The 6,000-nt window shown below is 56.4% G+C and overlaps 1 protein-coding gene across 3 annotated transcripts in view; it reads left to right on the top strand.

Annotated features, from left to right (window-relative positions):
* The first annotated feature begins 1,662 nt into the window (after positions 1 to 1,662).
* Fxyd6 (FXYD domain containing ion transport regulator 6) overlaps positions 1,663 to 6,000 on the top strand; it is a 33,452-nt gene continuing 29,114 nt past the window's right edge. The window contains exon 1 of one of the 3 annotated variants that reach the window (XM_063255853.1): positions 1,663 to 2,070. The gene's annotated coding sequence lies outside the window, so the exon portion shown is untranslated. Of the gene's footprint in view, positions 2,071 to 2,454; positions 2,478 to 6,000 lie in introns of those variants that run through there. The other 2 variants (XM_063255852.1, XM_063255851.1) reach the window with 2 other exon arrangements.

Genomic DNA, 6,000 nt, shown 5'->3' with positions numbered 1-6,000 from the left:
TCCATTGTCCAAGAACTCTGTAAAGGGACAAAAGGTCAACACAGCTGTTTGAGGGAGAGGCCAAAGGAATTTCAGAACGATCAGGGAGGAAGGGGGAGGTCTGGGATCCATTTGGAAGTGAGCCAAGCAACTGGAAACTGCTGTCCCAAGGTCGTGGCCTTGGCACAGTTAAGCTTGTGCAATCAAGCCAGTGTATGGAGACAAGATCACAGTTAGTGAGCAAAACCTGCTCCCACCCTGCTGCCTGCCTCTTAGGATGGACGGGCACCTGGGTAGCTTCCTGCGTCTACCTTGGAGAGCTACCTTCTGGGTGGGACCAGGTCTCCCCTGAGATTGTGAGTTGCTCCCTTTTAATTTTCCCTCTGCAGCCTGGCTGTTACACCATCAGGCAGAGGACCTGGGAAGTTGCTGGCTGAACACTCAGAATTCTCTGCCAGGAAAGAGCCTGAGCCAACAGGTGGCTCGGTTTTGGTGTTCTGACCCGTTGGCCTTTCCTTCCCCAAATAGGTTTGCTAAATCTCTGGGTGGTGTGTCTTTGCCAGCAGCTGTCCCAAAAAGCAACAGTGAGGTAAATAAAGGCAGGATTCAAGGACATCGAGAGGGCTGACTACTTGCCCAAGGACACGGGCCTAAAAAAGTGATGTGGTTTCACCTTTTCTGCCTCAAGCAGATAAAAAAGGGAAGGGACACTTGTAACAAAATCCTCAGTTTAAAGAAAAGAGAGGAGCAGAGGTGGGGGGGGTCTGTCTGAAGTCACACGGATTAGCAAGACTTGAGATAGACTTTGGTAAACAACTTTAGATGTCACAGAGACCCAAGTGACTTTGAGTCTAAGCCAGCACAGGGCCATTCAGCCCTGGGTTTGTGTTCAGGGGTCAAGCCGTCCTCCCCAGAGGAGCCCTGAGGGAGCCATGAGTTTCTTAGGAGCCATTTATAGTTTCTCTGTTGGCTCCAAAGCTATCTTGAATTCGTGGGTTTCCTGCCTTGGGGTTTTGAGACCTGGCCATTTTAAAAAAATAAGTCAGTCACAATGGGCCAGAGCTGGAAGGGACTTGTTTATTTTACAAGTGAGAACAGAGGCCCAGGGCTGAAGGTATTAGAGGCCAGACTGGGTCTCTAGCACAGCTTCCTGGGTACCAACCTGGTGGCCAGCCTTTGTGTTTGTGGTTTCTGCCCGGCTCTTCCTACAAACTCTGTTCCTAATGATAACAGTCGGTTTATGGAGCACTCGATGTGAGCCAAGCTTTCCATGGGGTCATCACCGCTTTCCTGTGTGAGGAAATAAAATATTCCAGAGGCTAGGGCTCCAGGCTAAGAGGTAAATTTCCAAATTCCAAGTTAAGTCATGGAGTAGAGGCAACATGCACTGTTCTCTGGCAGGGACAGGGTTTGGCGGTGCTCAAAAAGGCCGTTCTGGGCGCCAAATCTTTGGTTCAGGGTGGGTACCGCCCCCAGGGCCTTATCTGAAAATGACAGCTACAAGCCGAGCTGGCTCCTGCGCCTACCACAAAGCCATTCGCGCGCTGCGCCGAGCAAGCTCCCCTTAATTGCCAAGGCACCCGATTAACGTGGGTTGCCGTGTCTGAGGCTGGAATCTTTTTATTTTGCTGTCCCCTGAGATTACTATTTGGAGACACACCAGCTCCGGCACTGTGTTTGTCTGGCTCCCTTCCCACCCTCACCGGAGGAGAAGCGCAGCGCAACAGCTGACTGCAAATCCGCCCGGCGCCCGCGCGCCTCCGGGGCGGGCGGCGGCTCCTGTTGCTTCTCGGAGCTCCGCCGCCCTTTGGGACAATCTCCCGCGCGCCAGCTCCCGCGCGTGGAGGGGAGGTGGCCGCGGGCGCGGGCGCGGGCGCGGGCGGAGGGCGCGCGCGGGGCGGCAGCCGGCAGCCGGAGGGCGGCGTGCGTGCCCGCGCCCAGCCTGCGCCCCCTGCGGCCCCGATCCGCCGAGCGGGAGGCGGGAAGGCAGCGCAGGCCGCGCCCACCGCCCTGCCCCCAGCCGCCACTGCCGGCTGCTCGGGTCTCGGCGAGTCCTCCTGGGATCGGCTCGGAGGGGACGGGCGCGTGCAGGTGAGCGGCGGGGGGCGCCGAGCCGGCTCCGTCTGGGGGCAGGGGCTGGGGGGTGGACGGCCCCCCAGCGCGGGAGCGCGGGCCTGCGTGTTGCGGGGTGTGTGGTCGCCCCCGGCCCCGGCCCCGGCTGCGGGAGGCGGCTTGGGGATGTAAACAAGGAGTGGGCGTCGCAGCCCGAGGGAGGGCCCCGAGGGAGGCAGGCGGTGGGCGCGGAGTAGGCGGGGGCAGGGGGGTGCTGGCGGCCGGGGCGGGGGCGCTCCTTGCTGCCCTGAGCCTGGGCCGGGGTCCTTAGGAGAGCGGGGAAAGGGCTGCGCCCACCCCGTGTTCAGGGGAGTTTTCCTTTGTTACTTGGAGGCTGTGGACTCGAGTTGGGTGCAGGGGCGCGAGCACGGGCAGCGTGGCTGGATGTGAGTGTGGACACAAAAGCCATACAAAATGGAACTTGCAGGGTGGGGGTGTGGACCGGGTGGTGGGCAGAGAGAGGGGCGGAGGCGAAGGCACTGGGGTTCCAGGGCGCGGGGATTCAGGTCAGTATCTGCATCACTTGTTTCTCCTTCAACCCTGTTTTCTTTCCAGTGGGCTCTGATTTGCCCATTTCCGCCTTTGCCCACCGGGGCTGGTCCTGGAGAACCTACCCCCTGGGTGTCCCCGGGGTTTGGTGGGGCGTGGGAAGAGCAGCTTGGCTTTCTCAGCGCCTGCTCTGGCTCATACAAGTGGTGGAGCCGCCTTGCTTGGAAACAGGTCTGACCAGGCCCCTGCCAACCTCCAGACCCCGGGTGCGGTGGGGGCTAGGGGCGGGCGGGGTGAGGGCCGTGGCTGCTGGAGGCTTCTCCCCACCGGTATGGCCTCTATCTCCTGTTCCTTTGTCTCCCTGGCTTCATACCTGGCTGGGCACTGCTTTCTGGGTTTGCAGATGGATCAGTGGACATCCCAGGCCCCCATGAAGGGACCCCCTCTACCCCCACTCCCCTCTCAGGGTGCAGCCACCTTCATATTACGTGTGTATATGTATGTATCTCTCTTGGAACTTGGCCTTTTGCATGTGACCTGCCTGTAGTTACCATGGAAACTCCAATTCTCAGCCTCCCTCCTTTTCCTGCCCATTCCTCACCTCCATATTGCCTCCCCTCCCCCCCAATATGGTTGCCTAGATACTGGTTATCTTTGACTTGTGCGGAGAGGAGACCCTGGATGTCTGGCTCCCACTCCAAAATGACGTGGCCGTTTACCCACTCCACCCTGTCATACAGACTGTATATCCCAAACAACCCTAAAACATACACATAGCGTGTTACACACAGTCAACATGTCCTAACACACACGCCCCACACATCCTACTCGTCGTACACAACGCCCTTTCCGTACACGCCATGCACACACATATATCATACACATGAATACCATATCCACCACACCTCAGGCCACCACTTACAAAGCTTCACTCACACCTTACTCTCATGCTGTGTGTGTTCACGCCCCCTAACAATAACACATACGTCACTCCCTAGCAGATACGCTTATGCCCGTGAGGTCATGCACATGTGCACGTACACACACACACACACACACACACACACCTTCTAAATGGGTCTCTAGGCTAGCTGGGCTGAGGAAAGAAGAGAGGGCAGTTTCCTGTCCCATCCAGCCCTGTGCTCCGTGCCCAAGGGTGCAGAGAGTCAGAAAGCTCAGAAGGGAAATCCTAACCCCTGCCTCCGAATGGTGGGTTAGGTGGTGCAGAACGGGACACTGCCAGATTCCTTTACCCCACGGATTCCTATGTGCCAAATTTCAGAGGCTGGGAGAAGACCAAAACTGAAATCTCTCCATGTTGCAGTTCCAGAAATTTTGAGGCGTCCCCAGGCATTAAGACTATAGGAGGCTTTGAAGAGGGAAGGGAGGCCTGTCACCCCGCAGAGGGACAGAGCGAGAGAGAGCTCAGGAGGGCAGGAAGAGCAGGGAGGCGGGACTCAGAGGGAAGAAGAGCCAAGTAGGGAGACTGGTTCCTGTCTGGGGTTCAGGCCATTCTTCCTCACCTTGTTTCCTTGCATCCTGCTTGGCGCCTCCAGCCAGACCCACGCACCCAGGAGAGGAGCAGCTGGCAGAGGCCTCCTCCAGTGCCACTCCACAAGACTTGTGGTTTCCATGGTCATCAGACAGTGCATCTCTGAGGGAAGAGTTTCCTTGCTGGCTTTCACCTGACCTTTGGACTATTGAAGAATCCATTTAATTCAATCGTTCAGTGACCTGTGTTAAGTGTCTACTGTGTGTTAATTGCTGGGGACACTTGGGAGGGAGACACAGCCCCTGACCTTGGAATCTCAGCACCAGAAGCAGCCTTGAGGGAGCATCCAGCCAGGACATAAGTGGGGAAACTGAGGCACAGAAGTAATGGTTGAGGCCATTTCGTTTCTTAGGCAGGAGTGCAGACCTCACAGTGCCTGACCAGCATCTCTTGTGTTCTTTCTGTGCTAGCATCAGTCTTTTGGAGCTGATGCCCCATTGCGATGCTCCATTGTGAGGTCCCCTAGTGGGTGGGGACGGTCAATGAACTTGTTTTCTTGGAAGGTAAAGTGGATAATTTGGCAAAGAGAGGTGGGAGAAGGAACAGTTTCTTACCCTGGAAACACCCCACAGTCTTCAGTTAGCCCACCTCGCTCCCCCATAAATCAGAGCACATGCTGCCCCCACCTCCATCCTCTTGGACTTAGTCAAGGACCATCTGGATGGCAGGCAGGGCCAGGCAGCCCCTGGGACTCCCTGTCTAAGAGCTCTCCTGTTAAGTCTACCACAGTAACTCTGCAAGGAACAAATCAGTCCTGAAAGCACAGCTGGGGGGCGGGAGAGCCTAGGGCAGGAAGCCTGCGTCTAGCCAGCTCTGCCCCTGTGCTGCTGAGCGCCCCAAGGACATGGGTACCATATTTGTTCTACAGATATCCTTGGTGTTGCAGACAGGGTTCTGGTGAAGTCTAAAAATGGCCTTGACAGCACTCAAGCAACCAAAGCCTTTAAGATCTTTGACCCCTGTTTCTGTATGGAGGTTCAGAGTCCTGATTTCTAAGCCATATCTTCCTCTAAATTTGTGTGAATTACACAATTCTGAGATCCCTTTTCTCTCCAGGCACCAAACTGTACTTAGTTATTTCACAATACAGGGCACAGCTGAGCTGAGCAAAAAAGGGACTAGTCTCTGGCTATTCCCCGGAAGGGCCCCCCTTCACCCAGTGGGGCAGGTGGTGTTGGAAGAATGGAGACTGCATTTCTTCTCTTGAGCTTGAAGGACGGCCCCTCCTGGGCTGGGTGGAGCCTTTAAAGTGCCTCCTCTGGAGAGGACCAGACCCACAGTCAGCAAGGGACGGCCTCCAAGAGGTTGGACATGACTAGATCTCAGGTGCAGCATCAGCGCGTCAAATGGATGGGGCTGGGAGGATGCAAGTGAGGGGGCCACAGTGCAGGTGAGAGAGTGAGGGTGGGGGAGATGAGGAAGTACCCTGGGCGCATGCTCTTGGTCAGCTGGAGAGGTAGCAGGGAGAGTGTCCTGTCCTGGCTGTCTGTCCCTGACAAGAAGCCGGCTATCTCTGGCTGACACAAATGCTTTGGGCCATTTGGCAGCATCTTATCTGTTCTGAGATAGGGAAAGTGGAGGAGGTTCAGGAAGAGGGTGGGGACCCTCAGGCCCAGACTAGACCCGCGTGGAACCTTGGGATGTCTCCATGCCAGCTCAGAATACTGGATTTGGGTGCACAAGTCCAGAGATGAGATTGAGGGGTACCTAGATGGAATGACAGTGACTCCAGTTGGAGGCAAAAGCAAGCCTGTATTGGAGACCAAAGGCTGAGGTCTCATATTTAGTCATTCAGCCCTTAGCAAATGTTTACCGAGTTCCTTCCCTGACCCTGGCCCTGGCCCTGCAGGTGTCTCAGGACTCAGTGC

The sequence above is a fragment of the Cavia porcellus genome, unplaced genomic scaffold, assembly GCF_034190915.1.
Source record: "Cavia porcellus strain 051 isolate PalLab524CR breed Dunkin Hartley unplaced genomic scaffold, mCavPor4.1 scaffold_9, whole genome shotgun sequence".
NCBI lineage: Eukaryota > Metazoa > Chordata > Mammalia > Rodentia > Caviidae > Cavia > Cavia porcellus.
Note: the sequence above shows the minus strand (reverse complement) of the source record. Positions and strands in the feature narration are given on the sequence as shown.